At 49.0% G+C, this 21,006-nt stretch overlaps 1 long non-coding RNA gene across 4 annotated transcripts; it reads right to left on the minus strand.

Annotated features, from left to right (window-relative positions):
• Nucleotides 1-1,264: 1,264 nt before the first annotated feature.
• Nucleotides 1,265-18,635, minus strand: LOC138847590 (uncharacterized). Of its 4 annotated transcripts, XR_016228092.1 has the most exons (5): nt 18,289-18,635; nt 9,649-9,762; nt 7,901-7,958; nt 3,542-3,640; nt 1,265-1,638 (listed from the first exon to the last, which is right to left on the minus strand). It is a non-coding gene; the product is annotated as an uncharacterized LOC138847590 (long non-coding RNA). The 4 variants fall into 4 exon arrangements; XR_016228091.1 differs by lacking the exon at nt 7,901-7,958 and having other exon boundaries at nt 1,265-1,634; nt 18,289-18,632; XR_011385472.2 differs by lacking the exon at nt 7,901-7,958 and having other exon boundaries at nt 18,289-18,632.
• Nucleotides 18,636-21,006: the final 2,371 nt, after the last annotated feature.

A 21,006-nucleotide genomic window follows, 5' to 3' on the forward strand; every position in this document is an offset into this window, starting at 1 on the left:
GTCACTTTTGTAGGAATAATATAGATATATTTAGAAAGGGCAGAAGGGAAAGAACTGAAAATGGTCATGAATTATAAGCCTGGAATGGAAAAGGACAGACCCATGGGAAGATCAGCCTGTAGTGCTCAAATCCAAGATGAGGAAAAATAATGTAACAGAAAAGAAATTGAAGGGCATGGGGTTCATTAATTCTTCCTGACCACCAAAGTTATATCCTTGTAGTGAACCAGAGCATGAGAGCGGTTTGTGCTGGCACAGTCTTGGCCTCTTGAAGAGTCATACCCCTTTAGCTCTGCACCAGAAGGATACCTTTGGATGACATAAAGACATGTTTTAAATCACAGCAGAGCAATCTCATCCTTGTACGTATCACAAGATTGCTGGTGAGGCTGGGTTGACCCATCAGAAAACTGTCCTAACCACATGGAGAAATCTTTGCTTCTGAGGAAGGGGCTTACTCACTCTGTGAGATAAAATAAGTGAGTATTTCCTTCCCTTTACATCACAGCTTCTTGGAAGCTGAGAAAAAACAACTGCAGCTCAACACAGTTATATAGAATCCTAGGATTTACATATATTCATTTCAGCCTCGCCCTGGTCTTCCCGTACTTCCAGAATCCTAACTTTGTGTTTATACAAGTCCATTTTATAGTATAAATTATATAACAATAACAAATTCATAAATAAGGCCTATTATACATGTGCCAAGAATTGTGCTAAACAGCTTAATTCAACTGATCTCCCCATCAGCCATACAAGGTAGGTATTATTATCAGCAGCATCATTCCCATTTTACAGTTAGGGAAACTAAGGCACAAAGTCGTTAAGAGTTTTGTTCCAGAATCTGTACTCTTAACCACTATACAATACTGCTTCCTTGCTTCTAGGAATCCTTACATGAGGAGGCAGGAGCTTCTTACCCGAACATAGTCAGGTCTAACTCTGGTGGACAGAAGGCAAAGGCCTACAAAGACAGAACACTGTGGGGGAGGGGAGAAGAGTTGAGAATGACAAGTGATATCCAGATTGACAGCTCATCAAATTACTAGACTAGAAATCTTTAAATGCCAGCTGGTAAAATGGTCCTGCTGAGTGCAAACTGTTGAAATCTTTACTTAGTATATAGCAAGTTGATCTTCTGTATATAAAGATAATTGAAAATGAATCTTGATGAAGAATGGGATGGGAAAGGGAGTAGGAGATGGGATGGTTTGTGGGTGGGAGGGTGGTTATGGGGGGAAAAACCACTATAATCCAAAAGTTGTACTTTTGAAATTTATATTTATTAAATAAATGTTTAAAAAAAGAAATGGGAGGCCGGCGCCGCGGCTCAATAGGCTAATCCTCCACCTAGCGGCGCCAGCACACCGGGTTCTAGTCCCGGTCGGGATGCCAGATTCTGTCCCAGTTGCCCCTCTTCCAGGCCAGCTCTCTGCTGTGGCCCGGGAGTGCAGTGGAGGATGGCCCAAGTGCTTGGGCCCTGCACCCCAAGAGAGACCAGGAGAAACACCTGGCTCCTGGCTTCGGATCAGCGCGATGCGTCGGCCGCAGCGCGCCAGCTGCGGCGGCCATTGGAGGGTGAACCAGCAGCAAAGGAAGACCTTTCTCTCTGTCTCTCTCTCTCACTGTCCACTCTGCCTGTCAAAAAAAAAAAAAAAGAAAGAAATGGGAAAGGACATTTGTTTTCCCCCACGAATCCCCATCACTCAACCACACAGCCTTATCATGGACCTCATAGGCCACCCAGCACTGGTTCATTGTCACTGACCCCCCATTGCTTATTCGAGAGACCCCCCTCCTATCACATACTCCAAGACTTCCCCACCACTTACACTACAGACTCCAACACTCGCCCCCACAGACTCCTCCAACCACACATCCCAAATACTCCTGTTACCAATAGTTCAGTCCCTGCCCTCAGTGGCAAATCAAAATAATGAGGTTTTGGGGCGAAGGAAAGAGAACATTTCATCTATCAACAGATGCCAGGGTAGCAGTTGAGGTCTCCAGAACCACCGCTCTGCTGAAAGATGGTGTTTGGATTTCTAAGGATGCTACAGGGGGAGCCAGGAAAAAGCGGGCAAGGGTCAGGGGCAGCTGCAGGCTGCCCCCGGCCAGGCACCGAGGCTTGCCTTGCACATACCTTCTTTGCTTTGAGCTCTGGTTGTCTGCAAGAGAACTAGAGACAAGAAACAAGGTGACATGCGCCTTGGGGCGTGGGCAATGGGGAAGCCGGCAGTCCAGCCCTGAAGCAGCAACAAGACCTCTACTGGTGTTGGCCAAGGGGGCTTCAGGCAGCCTGGGGGCCCCATGCAGGTGGGGGTCATCTTCTGCCCTGGCCCTGGAAATGTGCTGCCCAGACCTGGGATTCACCCAAACAGAACCCCCTCGAGGCAGTACCGGCCACCTCCTGTTCTCTATTGGAGAAGCAAGTGACCTCCTGAGTGCAGTGATTCGAATCTTGTAGGGCCAGCTGCACCACTTCCTCCATTGCAGGTGAGGCCAAGGGAGCGTGGCTAGGAGACTGTGGCCTGATGGCATCTCGCATCTGCACTCAAGACACTGTTTGGGGGCTCGGTTCCACTCTTACAGACTTTACTACTCACCCTGCACACCTCCATCACTGCTTCCAGGGACACACCCATCACTCACCCACCAGATCCAAGTCACCCCATAGACCCCATCATTCATGCTACAGATCCCTGTCACTCAGTTGACAGCCCAAACCCAGAGACCCCTTCCAAGGACTCACCAAGTAAGTGCCCATCTTTGGAGAACCCACATTGGTCCTTGTCATTCTGCCCTCAGAGCTTCTCACATCTATTCTGAGCGAACCCTCTGCCCTCCTGTTCATATCCTGCTCTGATCTGAAGAGTCAAATTCTTATTCTGGCAAAGTCCCCTTTCCCCGTGGTGTTTTGCAAAAACAGTCACAACTTTGAGAGCCACTTTCTTGGCCCTTTACTCCGCCTCAGGTTCTGTCAGTCATTACTGCTCATGCGCAGTAGCATTTTCTGACGTCATTGACGTGAACAGCTAACATTGGTTTTGTTCAGTAAGGGCAATAATTTTATTTGGTTGGCAAGAAATATGGCCATATCAAGCAATCAGATTGGCAGGGGAGCAGACATCTTACACCAATGAATGATTCTGTACCGCGGAGAAACGTGCCTCTTACGCGGAAGAGATGGGATTTGGGGAGGAATTTGAAAACTTGGCAGTAAGAGTGGCGCCTTTTATGCAAAGGATATGGATGGGTAAATTATGTGTATGTTAGGTGTGCATATGTGCTGCAAGGGGTGATTGATGGGAACTAATATATAAAAAATGAAGAGTTGAGGACCACAGTGCCTGCAGCGGGGAGATACCACTGCAGAAAAGGAGGGGAGACCTCGGATGGTCCAGTCCTACCTAGGGACTTACTGTGGGGAAGGAAAGCAAATATTACAATGGTTCCCCACAGATCAGTACAACTGTGCAGCTGGGAAGACACTACGGAGGTGGTAGTCCTCTCAAGTAAATAACAGTATGGTGATACGTACCATTGGGATGGCTGTGGCGAAGTCTCAGATTGGTACAGTCTGCCTTGGGAGATACCACTGAAGCAGATGGGGGGGGGGGGAGGCCACGGTGGTATAATTCTGTCCTCAGAGAAATAGAAAAGTGAAGAAACTGAGATTGATAAACATAGGTACCGGGACAGGCACCCTGGCCAGATGGTATCGTAGTCGGAGACCAAAAGAGAATTCAGGGAGACCTGACGGTGACCCCTCTGCATCCACATTCCATCTTCCTTCCGGGACTTGGGGCAGAGAGATCGGGCTGGGGGCGGGAGGCGGGACTGGGGGGTGGGGGTGTTCTGCTCCTGTAGTGTGCCACTCAGTGCCCCCTTGAGGCCTGGGGAACAAATAGGAAACTGACAGTGCTCAGGTGGTCATGGACCACAAACACTCCGACCTAGTAATCGCATTCTACCACTTAATCTTGTGAAAGACAAAATGCATGCGGCGACTAGATACCATTCTTTTCAGGCTATAACCGTGGGGAACACTTTCATTGATGAGGAACATCCCAAAGACAAGGAAGGGAGTCTGGGGATTTACAAAGGAGCCACGCTTGAATCCTGGGGAAGGATGGAGACAGGTCTCTCTGACACGGGCATTCTGGTGTTGGGACTGACTGGGTTCTTGTCCAATGCCGGTAAAGAATGAAGGACACAGAAAGCAAGGAATGAGGAGGAAAAGCAAGTTTATTGATAAAGGAAAAGCCAGAAAAGATAGCTCACTTTGGAGTTTAGTTTTAGGCTGGTAAACAGGGGAATTCTTTTGATTGGCTGGCTAAGATGTCAATCTCAAAAGTAAGATAACAGTCATCTGGTTCGTTAACTATTGCCAGCCAACTCGTTAAAAAAAAAGGGGGAGGGGGGGTCTCTGGCATGTGAACCAGTGCTCTGCTCAGCCAGGGGAGCTCTGCACTTCTGCCAGCTTGCACCTTTGATAGCAAGCATGCAGTTTCTCAGAAGCAAGCCCCTGTGGGTGCCTAGTGGTTTTTCCAAGAAACAGCCTAGCAGTTTTTTCTGAGAAGAACCCCCCCCCACACACACACACACTTCCATCTGTCTGCCTAACTGTAACCCCTTCTGTCTCCTTTTATTACCTCAGAACAAGAAAAATCATTGGGGACTGCTATGGACTGAATTCTGTGCACATTCCAACCTCCCCCCCCCCCACTTCATATGTTGAACCCCTAACCACCAGTGTGATGGTATTTGGACACAGGGCCTTTGGAAGTCATGATAAGGTCATGAGAGTAAAATCCTGGTGAAAACAATTAGTGATGGGGCTGGCACTGTAGTGTAGTGGGTAAAGACGCCGCCTGCAGTGCCGGCATCCCATATGGACACTGGTTCGAGCCCTGGCTGCTCCAGTTCCCATCCATCTCTTTGCTGTGGCCTGGGAAAGCAGTAGAAGATGGCCCAAGTCTTGGGGCCCCTGCACCCACGTGGGAGACCTGGAGAAACCTCCTGGCTCCTGGCTTTGGATTGGTGCAGCTCCGGCCATTGCAGCCATCTGGGGAGTGAAACAGCGGATGGAAGAACCCCCTCTCTCTCTGCCTCTCCTCTCTCTGTATAACTCTGACTTTCAAATAAATAAATCTTAAAAAGAAAAAAAAATTAGTGGCCTTTAAGAAAGGACACTTGAGGGTATGCTTACTCTACATGTGCATACAGAAGTCAAGTGAAGACACAGCAAGAAGACAGCTGTCTGCAAGCCAGAAAGAGAGCCCTCACTGGGAAACAAATCTGCCAGCACCTTGATCTTGACCTTCCAGCCTTCAGAACTGTGAGAAAGAAATTTCCTGCTGGCTAAGTCATCCAGTCTTTATTATTTTGTTTTAGCCTCCTGGACTGACTAATACAGGGATGCTTTGTTGAAACATAAAATGGGAAGAGAGGTGCATTTCCTAAACACAACTGCTTTTCAGGAGCACAGAACTCACTGAGATAAAAAGGTAGCATTGTCACCTCCCCACCAGCACACTCTACCCTTCATGGCCCCATTCCTTCCTGCTCTCCCAATCATTCAAATCTAGTCTTTCCCACTGTACCCCGAATCTTCACTTCCATTCACTCTGCCATGTGGCCACCATTCATACATAATGTACCCTACATGAACACCTTTTGTATTTTTTAAACATTGGTTCTGTTTATGTGAAAGGTGGAGTAACAGACAGTGGGAGAGGGAGAGGAAGAAGGAGATGGGGAGAGAGAGATCTTCTATCTGCCGGTTCACTTCCCAAATGACAACCACTGGGGCTGAGCCAGGCCAAACCCAGGAGCTTCACTGGGGTCTTGCACGTGGGTGCAGGGGCTCAAGCACTTGTGCTATCATCCTCTGCCTTCCCAGGTGCTTTAGTAGGGAGCTGGATTGGAACTGGCACCCTGATGTGAGATACTGGCATACCAAGCAGCAGCTTAACCTGCTGTGCCACAATGCTTTTTTGTGTTACAAGCTTCTAAGTGATAGTCTGTTAACTATTCTTCCAACTGGAACTCCAGCCGGTTTAATATTGCACCATTGTTGCTGCTCTGGGATGAACTTCAGCTTGGACCTTTTAAAGTAATTCCACCAATAATGACAGAATATTTGGGGCCAGCACTGTGGCATAGCGGGTTAAAGCCCTGGCCTGCAGTGCTGGCATCCCACATGGGCACCAGTTCGAGTCCTGGCTGCTACACTTCTGATCCAGCTCCCTGCTAATGCCCCTGAGAAAGCAACGAAGGATGGCCCATGTTCTTGAGCCCCTGTACCCACATGGGAGACTCGGAAGAAGCTCCTAGCTCCTGGCTTTGGATCGGCTCCGCTCCAGCCATTGCAGCCACTTGGAGAGTGAACCAGCAGATGGAAGACCTCTCTCTCTGTCTCTACCTCTCTCTGTAACTCTGTCTTTCAAATGAATAAATCTTTAAAAAAAAAAAAAGAACAAATGATAGAATATTCTAGACTTTGTGTGCCTCCATTCACTCTCATATCATCAGTACTCCTCGATTCTGAACTGGAACCTGTTAACTGTGCCAACATCAAAGCCTCTTGTGGTCTGCCTTTAAATCTGGGGCCCTGTCCATTCCTCCTCCATCAATGCCCCTTTGCTCTTACTTGGAAAACGGGCCCCTGTTAACTATTTGGTAACAACTCCCTGCTTTAACCTAGACCCTGCTCCCTGTTAAGTATTCCATCCTTACTGCCTCTCTGCTGGGCATAACTCTGAAGAAGCCTTGCTGAAATGTCTTCCTTCATCTTTGCCGAACTTTTCCTCCATCACATGAAGATGCCCAGAGTGGAAATCCAAATGGAGAGGCAGGACCTACCCATTAGAGCCATCTAGGTGAGGCCCCAGATATGTGAGAGTGGCCAGCTTGGACCCCCTAGCTGATTGTAGCGTCATGTATGGACCCAGGGAAAAACAAACTTCCTGTTTGTTGAAATGGATTATATCTGCCTGATTATATAATAAAAGGGTAAGATTTCTTTTTAGCTTTGCAATCTCTTTAAAAGATTGCTTGTGATACACATTGCAGTCTGGTTTAATGCTTATTCAATAATAAACCTTTTTTTCTTTCTTCCCTATATTTTGTGAAGAGGAATTTCTGGATTTTCTCATTTTATTTTTAATCATAGTTTCTCAACAAATTTGGCAAAGAGGATGGATGAGTCAGGTAGTTCATGAATTAAGCCACAAGCTGAGGGACTTGTAGCCACCCACAGTCAGATAAGAGCCCTGGATTATAAAATGACTCCTTTCTAGCTCCTTGGAAGCTTATGGTTGGTTTCCCCTAAATTTTTCCCTATACTTTTTTTCCTTTGCTGATTTTAACTGGTAGCCTTTGGTTGATAGCACAAATAACAATGGAAAAACTTCCCTGAGATTGCTGGAGGTGATGGTTTGACAAATGAATCAGGATGGGGACTGATGAAGGAGCCAGGATCCTTTGGCCTGAGCCCTGCATGGGGACTGAAGGCCATATGCACACGTGTGGTTAAAATGGTTGGTGGAGAATAAATGTGCTGGAACTCCTTGACATGAGAGCCCAATGCAGTTAACCTAAAATCTGTTGGTAAAGTCCTAACAGGGTTATAGTTAGATTGGGAGGGTATGAGAATGAAATGGTTGATGAGATTGAGATGAAAGTTTGAGTGGAAACTGAAATGTGTGAATGGATTTTATGCTATGTGGTTACATGTGCCTTGTCTCAATTAATTATTCAGGACGAATATTACATCTGACTGGAAGAGAAGGTACTGTATCAAGTTGAACCACTCAGTTATATTTCTTTAGATCAAGGAATATGCTTCCTAGCCCACGGTGTTCAACAATAGGAAAAGAAGTATCACATCACATACCATGTTGCATATCATCTTCAGCAAACTGACTCAATGGAGAATTGGAATAGGCAATGGTCTGTAATGGGCCCAAAAGAAAGGTATGAAGAGCTGTCTTGTACCCATCCACGAATGTGTGTTCACAATTAGTACAATAGGGGCCAAAGAAAGTCCCCACTAGAGAGAAACCTCCATTTTTACGAGGGGTCTGAGAAAGAAATGGTTGAGGCAGATATTAGTACAACTACACAATTCTCCCCCACATCACCTCAACTTTCCTCTTTCCTACCCGATGCAGTGGTCTTGGGACCAATGCTACAAGTATATGTGCCAAAAACAGAGATGATCCCCAAATGAAAACTCTAACTGTACCTTTAAGCCTATACGCCAGAATTGTTAAGGACCAGCTTCGATGGGTTATGTTTTCATCTGCTATACACATGAGCAAGAAATGGCCATGGTATAATGGCCCCAGCTGTTCATTTTGTCACTGCAGGTTGAGACCCTTTAGGTCAAAAGCCCACGGGCCAGTGCCATGGCACAGTAGGTTAATCCTTTGCATGCAGCACTGGCATCCCATAGGGGCACCAGTTCTAGTCCTGGCTGCTCCTCTTCCAGTCCAGCTCTCTGCTGTGGCCTCGGAAAGCAGCGGAAGATGGCCCAAGTCCTTGGGCCCCTGCACCCACGTGGGAGACCTGGAAGAAGCACCTGGCTCCTGGCTTCGGATTGGTGCAGCTCTGGCCATTGCGGCCATCTGGGGAATGAACCAGCGGACCTAAGACCTTTCTCTCTGTCTCTCCCTGTCACTGTTTGTAACTCTACCTCTCAAATAAATAAATAAAATCTTAAAAAAAAGCCCACTGACTGAAACAAATCTTCACACATCCAATTATTTTATAAATAGCCCACACAGGCAGATTTTTAGCCTGTGTGCATTTTGCTTACCCCATGAAACCTGAACCTGCCTCTTGTAGCAGTAGATAAGGTGAGTATCAGGCCATAAAGAGTCTAGCAGTGGAGGATGGCCCAAGTGCTTGGGCCCTGCATGGGAGACCAGGATAAGTACCTGGCTCCTGCCATCAGATCAGTGCGGTACACCGGCTGCAGCGCGCCGGCTGCGGCGGCCATTGGAGGGTGAACCAACAGCAAAGGAAGACATTTCTCTCTGCCTCTCTCTCTCACTGTCCACTCTGCCTGTCAAAAAAAAAAAAAAAAAAAAGTCTAGCTGCAGCAGCTGCTGCTGCTACCTTTCAGAGCTCTCTGCCAGAGACTCCATAATTCACTGCAGAATGACATCAACCTAAACAAATAAGTGCTCTCTCCAATCCCGCGGAAGTTCCCTTGCATTTCCCCCCTCTGAGTAGCTGACCCTAGGCCAAACCTCCACTCAGACTCCTGCAGTGAGGGATCCCTGACAGGTAAGCCTATAAGAGAATCCCTCAATAAAATGGACTGTGCTACTGCCACCTTGTGGTTATAGATTTCACCTTCAAGGACCCCAAATTGTTCAAAACTCCAAGTAGCAAAGAGGAAAAGGGGAGGATTTCTAAAAATTATCATGAAATAGGTAAGAGTGTGCCCAGTCAGTGGGATAACCAATTGGCGAATTTATGCCAGGTAGCCACAAGGGGTAGGGGCTCAAAGCTGGACCACCTTCACGTCATGTGCCAGAGCGCTGCGGTGTGTGCTGCACTCTGTGTTCCGTGTGACCTCCCCCGGTGCCACACTGGCCTGGCCAGCCAGGAAACCCAGTACCCGAGTGGACTCACCTCATAAGAACTGACTGATGGGGTCCCAGGTGCTGAGCTGCAGGAGGAAGGAGTTCAGCCTGTCCCCTCTGGGTCACTACTTGGCAGGTGCTAGGCACTCTGAGGACTGTGGGTCTGAACACAAAGTGGCATTAAGGTATTGGGCTCTGACCCCGAAGGGCCACCCTGAGCCCAGGACCACCTAGAGTGGAAGTAGCTAAGAGCATGGGCCCTTTAGTAGGGGGACGCTGAGGCAAGTGCAGCAGGTAAAGAAGACAATAGGGAAGAGACTGACATGGGTCCCCTAAGCATGGCTGCAGGGGGTGCTTTAGTCAACAGCTGGTGCACCTGCTGTGCTCACACCTGGATCTGCTGTAATACAAGGCAATGTCCTCCTTGCTCTGCAGAGCGAAATCAAGACCACAAATTTGGACTAAGGTCATTAAGTGCTAATTAAAGTGGCTCCAGACACACAAGGAAGTTGGCATTTCCACCCTTTCCAGACTGCAGCGGACAGGACGGTGATCCTGAATCCAACCACAGGGCCTGGGCTGGGCCCCGCTCCAGGCTGCTTCTCCCCAAGACACCCTCCAGAGAGGAGGCAGACCCCAGCTGCCCAGAGACCAGAGGGAGGGGAGGACCCTAGAGAGGTCTGGCGCCCTCTAGAGGAGCAGACCGCACAGTGCCACCACGGTGATAGGACAATCTCTGCTCTCTGTGCTCAGGAACCCTGGAGACACCAAGGCCAGGGAGGGTCAGGAAGGTGAGGCCATTTCTCACTTGGGGAAAGCGGCATGATCTAGCGCCCACCTTCAGGCCTCTCTCTGTAAGGACCCAGCACAGGAATCCAATGACGCGAGGGGCAGCCGGGCGTTGAGAAGGCTGTGGCTAAGGGCTCGGGTTTGTGCCTCATACCCAGGAAACACTGCAGGTTTTTCCTTTCCCAAGCTCCTTAGAGACGTCACAGCTCGTTTGTGCTGCAGCTCTTACTGCTAAGCTCTTTCACCCTGCTGGGTGGCCTCACAACCAGGAAGAATGAAGAATGAGCATGCACACAAGGAAGAATGAACAAGCAAAGGAAGTTAACTAAGACGAGAGAAAGCTCCGGACCCAAAAGGCGCTGCCATGAAGGGCTGGAAGGAGGAGCTTTGCTGTGATTCTAAATGGGGAAGTTTGTCTGATTGGTCGAGGGATATGCTATTGAAGCATTCAACAGGAGCCAACCAAGGACTGACTTCAGAGCAGCCTGTTTTGCATAAAAGTTCACAGAATAGTCAACCAGGTCAGAGGTGGACAAGAAGTTGGGCAGACACAACATCTGATGATTCTTTGTATGTGTTTCTCCCGTCTCTCAGGGCTCCTGGCGGTTTCCATCATGTATGTTTCTTCCTTTCCTTTCCAGGGCCCCTGCAGTCCCTGTCACTAGGGCCTGGCATTGCAGTACGTCAGGTTAAGTTGTCACTTGTGACTCCAGTATCCCATATGACCACGTTACAGCTCCCTGCTAATGTGCCTGAGAAGGCGGCAGAAGATGCCCCAAGTGCTTGAGTCCCTGCACCCCCATGGGACACCTGGACAGAATTGCCAGCTCCGGTTCTGGCCTAACCCAAACCCAGCTATTGTGGGCACTGAGGGAATGAAATAGTGAAATAGAAGCTTTCTCTCTAACTCTCACTGTCTCTGTCAAAAAAAAACGAAATAAATCTGGGACCGGCGCCACAGTGCAGTAGGTTAATCCTCCACCTGTGGCACCAGCATTCCATATGGGCGCCTGATCTAGTCCCGGCTGCTTCTCTTCCAATCCAGCTCTCTGCTACGGCCTGGGAAAACAGTGGAAGATGGCCCAAGTGCTGGGACCCATGCACCCACGTGGGAGACCCAAAAGAATCTCCTGGGTCCTGATTGGCGCAGCTCTGGCTATTGGGGCCATCTGGGGAGTGAACCAGCAGATGGAATATCTCTCTTTCTCCCTCTCTCTCTCTCCCTCCCTCCCTCCCTCTGTAACTCTTTCAAATAAATAAAATAAATCTTTAAAAAAGAAATGAAACAAATCAAAAGGAAAGGGAGTGTCAAGATTTGTGAGACTGCAGGGTATAAATCCTTACCTCCAAACCCGGTAAGATACACTGTGTCGGTAGTAACTTACAAGCACCCTGCCAAGCACATTCTAAACCCCAGAACAATGCATTGTGGAGGAGTAGCTCTGCCCTTCCTGCTCTTCTATTTCATGGTCAGCAGCTAGGGCTGACTTCCTGTGTGCCCTGCTCCCCCTCAGAGTGATCAACAGTTACTGATCAGATTCGTCTGCATGTCTGTTCCTGCTTGTCATCGCCCACCCCTTCCTGACCAGAGCTTAGAAGGCCCTGCCTGCGGGCCAGACAGGCTGAGTCTCACTTAACCAGCCCCGCCCCCAGCCTGCTGCCTGGGAAGGCTGAAAGCCTATTTCACTGTGCTGTCCTTCCTAAGGACAAATGCCTTTCTGCCTTGACTCGTTGTCTCGGCGCCTTCTGTGCACCAACATCTTAATCCTAACCCTTGGTACCGAAACCTGGGCAGGCGACTCCCAGGCGGCCGGTCCACAGGAACCGCCACGTCTCCTTGCTCCTTAGACTCGTCACACTCGTCACACTCCTGGGACGTGAGGCAAGTTCTGCTCAGTCCTGTCCAGAGGGCCTGGCCGCATTTCTACTCCAGCCATCCACCCGAACATCTTAGCACTGTTATCGGAGAAGCAAAGGCGTGAGACAGAGAGCAGGGGAAAGCCACATAGCAAGGTTTATTAGGGCAGGGACATCGGTGAGAACGGACAGGCACCTCTCCAGACAGGACCTGGGAGAGAGAGCCCAGTGCACATTTAGGCTGGGGCTTCTAAGGGGGTGGGTCTTGCCTTCCCTCCCCCTCTCCTTCTCCCGGAACAAAGGACTTGTTGAATATAAATATGAAAAATTCCTTTCTGAGTTTTTTTCCCACTGAAGTTACCAGACAGGGGAAGCCTGGCCGGCGTCGCCCCGCCTTAGAGGAAGGATGGTTATTGGGTAGAAGGGGCAGGGCCCCTGGAAGGTCAAGATCTGGGCAGGGCGTTTGAAATGCAGATACTGGGCTGCACCTGGAAGGTTATCAGGATGACTTTGAGATGCCACTGTAGATGTCAATTCCTTAGGCCTTTGTCACACACACATAAGCTCATTTCTGACTTCCTACCTAACAGCACTAGGTCAAGTTCCCTCCTCTGGCCTGGGACACTGTCCCTTCTGGCCAGCGCCCAACTGTGGGGAGGCCTGGAGTTAAGAGATGGTCTCAGTTTTCAGGTGCAGAAGGAGGTCTGGGGACGCCTGTGTCTCTCCCTCCTTTCCATTTTGTGACCCTCTGGAACGCACCTCCATTACTTTCCACGTGGGAAACTCACCCTCCCGACCACCTAAGGATTCACACCTTAGATGTCTCCTTCATAAGCTTAGGACCCCCATATCCACAAGGAGAAAATAAAGCCTAAGAGACTCATCTTTTTCTGCAATTCGGGTTGGCCACAGTATACAACAGATAACAGTCAGTAGTCCTAAGATGGGAACTTTAACCCCCAAATGCTCCAAGACTTAGCCTCATCAGTCACAGTGGGACATGCTCTGGGCTCCCCATGTTCAGTCCACACATCCTCTTTCTCCATAACGCCCTTCATTCTGTCAGTCTCGCTCCAGCTATTAGATTCCCCCTCTTCGGGAAAAGACCAAAGTTCGAACCGTGGAGCCCTGAAGTCTGAGCTTGACTTTGGTACTGCCGCCTATGTCCTGCCACCTCTTCCTCCTCCTCACGCCACCTCGACACGCTCAGAAATCTTCCTCTCCTTCCAACCCATCTTCTGCATTGCACGGCTCTCAGCCTTCAGCCCGTTGCTAAGATTCCCGCCTGGCCTGGCAGGTGTACGCTCTCCATTAAACTCTGTCAGCTTGCTTTCCCCAGTCTACATTACTGGGCACACACTCTGATTCCCTCTGGAGAGATGCGCATCCGTTCTCTCGGATACCCTAACCCATTAACCTTGCTTGCTTGCTTACCACTACCCCGGGGCTCATGCCTGAATCGTTTCCTACACGTAGACAAAAAGACCTCTGGTAAGCCATCTTTGGTAACACTGTTGCTAAAGCCAACCAGGAGAAAATGAGGCCAATCACTAATTTAGGGTTCACAACGCTTTGGTACAGTAAAATTATGAACCTGTTTCCTACCTTCTCCCCCAAAATTCAAAAATTGCTTTAAATTAACGACGAGTTAAAATGCTGCCTGTTCTTGTAAAAGATGATTTCTCTTAATTTAGAGGTATTCCAGGAGTGTGTCAGGGTGTAAGTTAGAGGAATTAGTAGGTAGGAGAGACAATTGTGGAGAAAGTTATAAACAGAACAATACATTCTTGGTGACAAAAGGTGAAAGAAGAAATTTTTTAATAAAAAGAATTTTATATACAAACAAAACTGAGGAAATAAGTGTGTTGTAGAAGGTTTGTGACTGGTAACTGCTGTGTGAGATTAGGATGGATGAGATTTAAAGGAAATTATGTAAAGTTAGATCTAGTCTTAAATGGCCAGTTAACAGGGTTATCTGACTTGCTACCTCTTTGTCTACTGAAGTAATGTCTCACAGGCTGATGTCACCTGCTGATCTCTTTAATCAAGGTATTTCTCTGTTTCTGTAACTAACCTAGGTAATGAAAATTGTATGTGTTTCAGGACAGCTTTCTCTTGTTTTCTGTTATATTGTTGACCCTTAATTACTTAGGAAAGCTGAGCCTTAAAGGACCCACCAGGGCCTGTGCTGTGGTGCAGCGGGTTAAAGCCCTGGCATTACATATGGGCTCTGGTTCGAGACCCGACTGCTCTATTTCCAATCCAGATCTCTGTGTGGACTGGGAAAGCAGTAGAGGATGGCCCAAGTCCTTGTGCCCCTGCACCCACATGGGAGACCCAGAGGAAGCTCCTTGCTCCTGGCTTCAGATCGGCACAGCACTGGCCGTTGTGGTTAATTGGGGAGTGAACCATCGGATAGAAGACCTCTCTCTCTCTCTCTCTCTCTGTGTGTGTGTGTGTGTGTGTGCGCACGCGCGTGTGTGCGTAACTCTGACTTTCAAATAAATAAATCTTTTTTTTTAAAGGACCTACTAAATGGTTTTAAACCCCTGACAATATATTAAAGTTCCAAACTAAGTCTTCTGAACTTGAGGCATCTAGGTGGATGACTGGACCTCTCAGAGGATAAGATCTCAGTTGGGGTAATAAAAACTTTTTAAGTTAAATTGTGTAAAATACACCATAATATTATCAAATGATGCCAAACTGACGTTGTGCTTATACAAAGATCTGGTGTTTTGCGCTCTGGGATCAATGGGACAGAACTCCAGAATGGACTGCCCCACCCCGCCACAGCTTTATGTTTGTTGTCTGATGACGGAGTGTAGCAAAAACGTATGCTCCTGGGGCCAGTGCTGTGCTATAGCAGCTAAAGCCGCCACCTGCAGTGCCGGCATCCCATATGGGCACTGGTTTGAGTCCGGGCTGCTCCACTTCTAATCCAGCTCTCTGCTGTACCCTGGAAAAGCAGAAGATGAGCCGGCGCCGTGGCTCAATAGGCTAATCCTCCACCTTGCGGCGCCGGCACACCGGGTTCTAGTCCCGGTTGGGGCGCCGGATTCTGTCCCGGTCGCCCCTCTTCCAGGCCAGCTCTCTGCTATGGCCAGGGAGTGCAGTGGAGGATGGCCCAGGTGCTTGGGCCCTGCACCCCATGGGAGACCAGGAAAAGCACCTGGCTCCTGGCTCCTGCCAGGATCAGCGCGGTGCGCCGGCTGCAGCGGCGGCCATTGGAGGGTGAACCAGCGGCAAAGGGAAGACCTTTCTCTCTGTCTCTCTCTCTCACTGTCCACTCTGCCTGTCAAAAAAAAAAAAAAAAAAAAAAAAAAAAAAAGCAGAAGATGGCCCAAGTTGCTGGGCCCCTGCACCCGCGTGGGAGACCCAGAGGAGGCTCCTGGCTCCAGATCGGCACACACCAGCCATTGCGGCCAAATGGGGAATGAACCAAGTGATGGAAGACCTCTCTCTCTCTCTCTCTCTCTCTCTCTCTCTGCCTTTCCTTCTCTCTGTGTGTAACTCTTTCAAATAAATAAATCTTTAAATAAAAACATATGCTCTCTCCTCAAACCTGTGTCTGAGCAGGGCCTGATGGACACTGAGACAGGGAGCTGCTGCCCACCCCACTGCACCCCCATTCCTGCTCACCCCCCCTCTTTTCCTCCATACTGCCTGTGCATTCCCAGCAACTGCCCCCAGCAGATTCGGGGAGCCTTCCCGAATCCCTGAGCTCTGTGGAGGCCATGCTGGCCATGCTCACCCCTGCCACCCATCCCCATCTTGCCTCTCCGTGAGGTGCCTGGTGCTGAGGGTGTTGTCCATGTCTGTGTCCCTTTCTCCTTTTCTGATCTGGCTCGAACTGAAAAGCACCGAGGTTCCTACAGCACGGAGTCTGCCCAATACACAAGGGAATTCTTGCACCTAACCCACGCCTGTGACCTCACCTAGCAGGAGGTGTATGCGACTCTTTCCTCTTCCCCACACCTAGAGAGAAAGGTCCACAGCGCGGCTGCTGCCATGGCCTTTGCAAACTCCTTAGACACACCTAACTTGACACTCTGTTCAAACAGACGCAGCTCCTAAGGACCCCAAAGGAACTAGGATAACATTTAAAATCACTTTACAAAGCCTTCATGAAAACCCTGAAACTTTTATGAACTGACTCAGAGGCCCTCCTCAAATACAGCAACTTAGACCCAGGGTTGGAGATGGAGAGATTCTACTTCCACACTCTTTATTTCACTGGCATCCCCAGATATTACCAAAGAAAGCTCCTTAAATTAAAGACAAGCCCCAGACCCAACAAAAGAATCTCAGAAAAGCTGCCTTTGGGGTCTTTAATACACTAGACAAATCTAAAACTCAAAGCTAAAAGGAGAGCAGACTAAATACCAGCTACTTGCTTGCCCACTAAAGAGGGCCATACAATACCCTGGTCAACACCCTTCTAGCCCCTGGGGCCATGCTTCAAGTGTGGCAAGGAAGAACACTGGGCAAGAGCCTTCCCGAATCCCTGAGCCCTGCTGAGGCCATGCTGGCCCTGTGGGGACGGGGGACACTGGAAATCTGAGTGCTCCCACCTCTCTGGAGGCTGAGTCACTCTCTCCAACCCCAATCCAGAGCCAGGATTGTCCGGTCATGCGTGCCTTGGACTGGCTGCCAAGGACCGACAAGGCCCCCATCACTGCCATCGCCAGTGCAGATCCCAGGGTGTGTCTCACAAGCCAATTTCTTTCTTTTTGGATATGGGGACAGCTTACAGGAATATGTGAGACCTTTAGTCCTTGCTCTCTAGATATTATTGGAGATAATGGCCAGATTTCACAGCCACTCAGTACTCAACCTCTTATTTGCTCAAAAGGATCTATAATCTTCACTCACAGCTTTCTTATCTTACCTGCCTGTCCAACTCTGCTCCTTGGGTGGGCATATTGACTAAGCTATACTCCATCATTGCCCCACAATCCTCAGACCCTCGCCTACCCCCTCTCCTGTTACTAGCCCCCTCTCTCAAGACTCTAAACCTCACACGACAGTTGGGTATCCTTTCCTGCAGGTAGACCCTTTGTCTGGGACACTGGACACCATTTGGTTGCCCTTCACCTCAACCACATAAAGATACCCCTCAAGGACCCCTCGTTCCCCAACAATCCTCAATACCCCCTCAACCCACAAGCCTTACACGGGCTTTGACCTACAATCACTAGACTGAGGTCAGCAGGACTACTTCAGCCAACTAACTCCCCTTACAATACCCCTATTCTTCCTGTCAAGAAGCCTGATGGAACATACTGTTGGGTCCAAGATTTGTGTCATAAATGTGGCTACACTCCCCGCAGTGCCAACTGTCCCTGCACCACACACCCTCCTCTCCTCTATTCCCACACACTACTCACTTCACTGTCACAGACCTCAAAGTGGCCCCGGTTGGTGGCCTGCTGGGCACCCAGGGACACAGGAGCCCTCCCTGCACCAGGGCCACTTACCCTCCACGCGGGCCTCTGTGCCCCCTGTGCAGCGCCAGGGGTTCCCTGTGGCTGGGGTCAGCCCGAGGCCTGCTCACGCACACGGCAACGGTGCCCACCGGGACAGCTCACCTCGGCCTCACCAGAACATGCAACTCTGCGAGGAAACAGCTGCACCCCAGGGAAGCCTGCACCCCTGCTCAGTGGGGACCGCAGGGAGGGTGGGGCACCTCTCCAACAAGAACCCCAGCACCTCCTTCCCCGATGGAGCGAGCACGAGGCGCAGGAGAGCCAGGCGATGGGCAGGCACAGCGCATCGCCCCTACTCACACCCTCCAGTCCCTGCATGGGGGCCAGGGCAAAGTACCCCACGCTCCAACCTGGGTGCGACCTCAGCACAGCTCCTGCCTTAGACAAGCCATCTCCCAGGGGACCGCACAGGCGACCACCACCACCACCACCCACCCAACGTGAGTGGGTCACAGGCCAACACCTTACACAGCACCTCGACGAAATCAGGGCTGGAAAACACAAGGTGCACACACTGGGAATCAAGAGACGTGGGAGCAGTTCATGACACTGACCTCTGCTCAGCCCTGTAGGTGCAGCACTCCTATGCTCACATCCAACACGACATGGCGCGGTTAGGTTTCCACGGAATGCAGCGAGCAAGATCCCCTACTCTGCAGGCAGCCCAAGGCGTCTGCTCCTCCGTGAGGGCTGCAAGGAGAAAAAGAGCGCAGGGGCTACGTGGAATCGAGCGTGGTAATGGAAAGGGGAAGGGATGCGGGAGAGGGACCCTAGAAAGAGTCGGTGTATGGGGGCGGGGAGAGGAGAATCTCGCTAGGGTTGGAGTTTTAGCGAGTTTGTCGAAGATGGCGCCTGTTGTGACAGGTGATTTTAATTATGTGAGTATCATTCAGGGGCCAGCCTTGTGGAGTAATTGATTAAGCCACTGCCTGTAATGCTGGCATCCCACATAGACACTGCTTCAAGTCCCGGCTGTTCCACTTCAGATCCAGCTCCCTGCTAATGTGCCTGGAAAACTGTGGAGGGTAGCCTTGGGGCCCTGCAACTATGTGGGAGACCTGGAAGAAGCTCCTGGCTCCTGGCTTTGGCCGGCCCAGCCCTCTCCGTTGTGGCCATTTGGGGAGTGAACCAGCAATTGGAAGATCTATCTCTCCCTCTAACTCTGCTTTTCAAATAAATAAATCTTAAGAGAGAGAGAGAGAGAGACTATCATTCAAATGAAAGCATTATAGTTCTTCACAACCATTATGATCTCAAAAGTAAAGGAGAATATTAATACACTGGCTGAGGTGTTTTGAGGCACATCAAAGCGTTCCGACCTGTGACTTACCTGTACATGTTCTTGAAGGACCTGGCGTGAATTAAAAGGAAATTTGGTGAGCGACCACCATCTAGGCAACTCACTAGGGAAGCTATGCAATAAAATAGTGAGGTAATCGGTGTAAAAGGTGCACAGAAGTCATATGGAAATGAAAAAATATTTCTTTTGCCCTGTCCCTTGTGTGTATCTTATTGAAGTGGATGGAAGAAAGAGAGAGCACACGCAAATGCAACGCCATGATTGTTAGAAACAAGAATCACAACCATGTGAATTTATTGGGCTGGGACATAGTGACCAGGACATGCAGTAGCTGAACTTGGAAGGAAAGAACTACTACACAGCCAAAACATTGTACAAGTGTGCTTCGGGGATGTAGAAGCTGAAACTACGTACAGTTGTGGAGAGAATATGCTCTGTGTTGTCCCAGACATGTCTGCATTCCAAGAAAGTTAGAGATGGGTCTGGCAGCCAGTCTAGGTTCCAGTAACTTTGGTCTGTAATAATGGGATTATTTATTCTCCTAGCTTTCCCTCTATCTACCAGGGCTACAGCCTCTTTGCAATGAAGCAGGAGCCATCCTGGGAGCCAACTCAAGCCAGGTGCTCCCCAGCAAATCAAACACAAACAGCGAGGGAAGTTACACAAACACCAGGACAAGTTCAACCAACATTATGTCATCTGCAGCAACAACAGTGGTGTCCTAAGTACCATCTTTTTGCTGGAACTTAAATTGACTTGAGCATGGCAGAAAATTCACAGAAAAAAAAAAAAAAACAGAAAGAAAAAAATAAAAGAACAATCTTGCGTGGTTTCTTGGAAAACTTCATGCCGGGTGATCTATTCAAAACCTCTAGGATCTACAAGTGCGATCTGAAAGGCAGAAGCTACAGTAAGACAAACACGACATCCAAATGTACAAACTGTTGGAACGGAGGTTTTCAGCTTCTGTGGTTTCTGTGTTGTTGTTGTTGTTTGGTTGCTTTTGGTTTGGTTTTGTTTAAATGGGCAAGAAATAGATATGTGTGAGGAATAAAAGTTAGGCAAACTAGAAGACACAAATCTAACGTGGTTTTAACAGACCAAGGAACTTGTGTAAGCTTTAGTGACAAGGTCCATTTTCATCATGCCTCCTCTTATATAACAGTATATAGCACACCTTGTCACCAAACAGGCTCTTCTCCCCACCCCTTTTGAGCTTTTGCCGTGAAGTACATTCAGGGTCCAAGCTGGACCACGCTTGTTTAACCTAATTACCATAGTCCAGGTTGTTTTGGTGGTTGTTTTTTGTTTTTGTTTTTTGGTCTAAGTCTGCAACTCTATTTTCTTTTAAGCTGAAGTCTTAATGACTTTCTGTGAGTTGAAAGTTTAGATTTAAGCAAGTTAATTTTTTTTAAGATTTATTTGATTTATTTGAAAAAAGTTACAGAGAGAGGTCTTCCATGCACTGATTCACTCCCCAACTGGCCACATTGGCCAGAGTTGAACCCATTCAAAGCCAGGAGCCAGGAGCTTCTTCCGGGTCTCCCACGTGGGTGCAGGGGCCCAAGGACTTGGGCCATCCTTCGCTGCTTTCCCAGGCCATAGCAGAGAGCTGGATTGGAAGTGGAGCAGCCGGGACTCGAACCGGCGCCCTTTTGGGATGCCGGGGCTTCAGGCCAGGGCGTTAACCCACTGAGCCACGGCAGTCATCCCCGCCCCCCCCCCTCCCACCCCGGGTAGTACTTATTCTCCTGTGTTCCATCAGGGGAAGTAATTACACAGTGCTTTGCATTCAGAGTGTGAAAATATTTTCTATCCTGCATTACTTTTTTTTTTAGAAAAATTTTATTTAATAAATATAAAATTCAAAAGTACAACTTTTGGATTATAGCAGTTTTCCCCCCGTAACCACTCTCCCACCCACAAACCATCCCATCTCCTACTCCCTCTCCCTTCCCATTATTCATTAAGA

The sequence above is a fragment of the Oryctolagus cuniculus genome, chromosome X, assembly GCF_051225735.1.
Source record: "Oryctolagus cuniculus isolate XC-2025 breed Fujian yellow rabbit chromosome X, ASM5122573v1, whole genome shotgun sequence".
NCBI lineage: Eukaryota > Metazoa > Chordata > Mammalia > Lagomorpha > Leporidae > Oryctolagus > Oryctolagus cuniculus.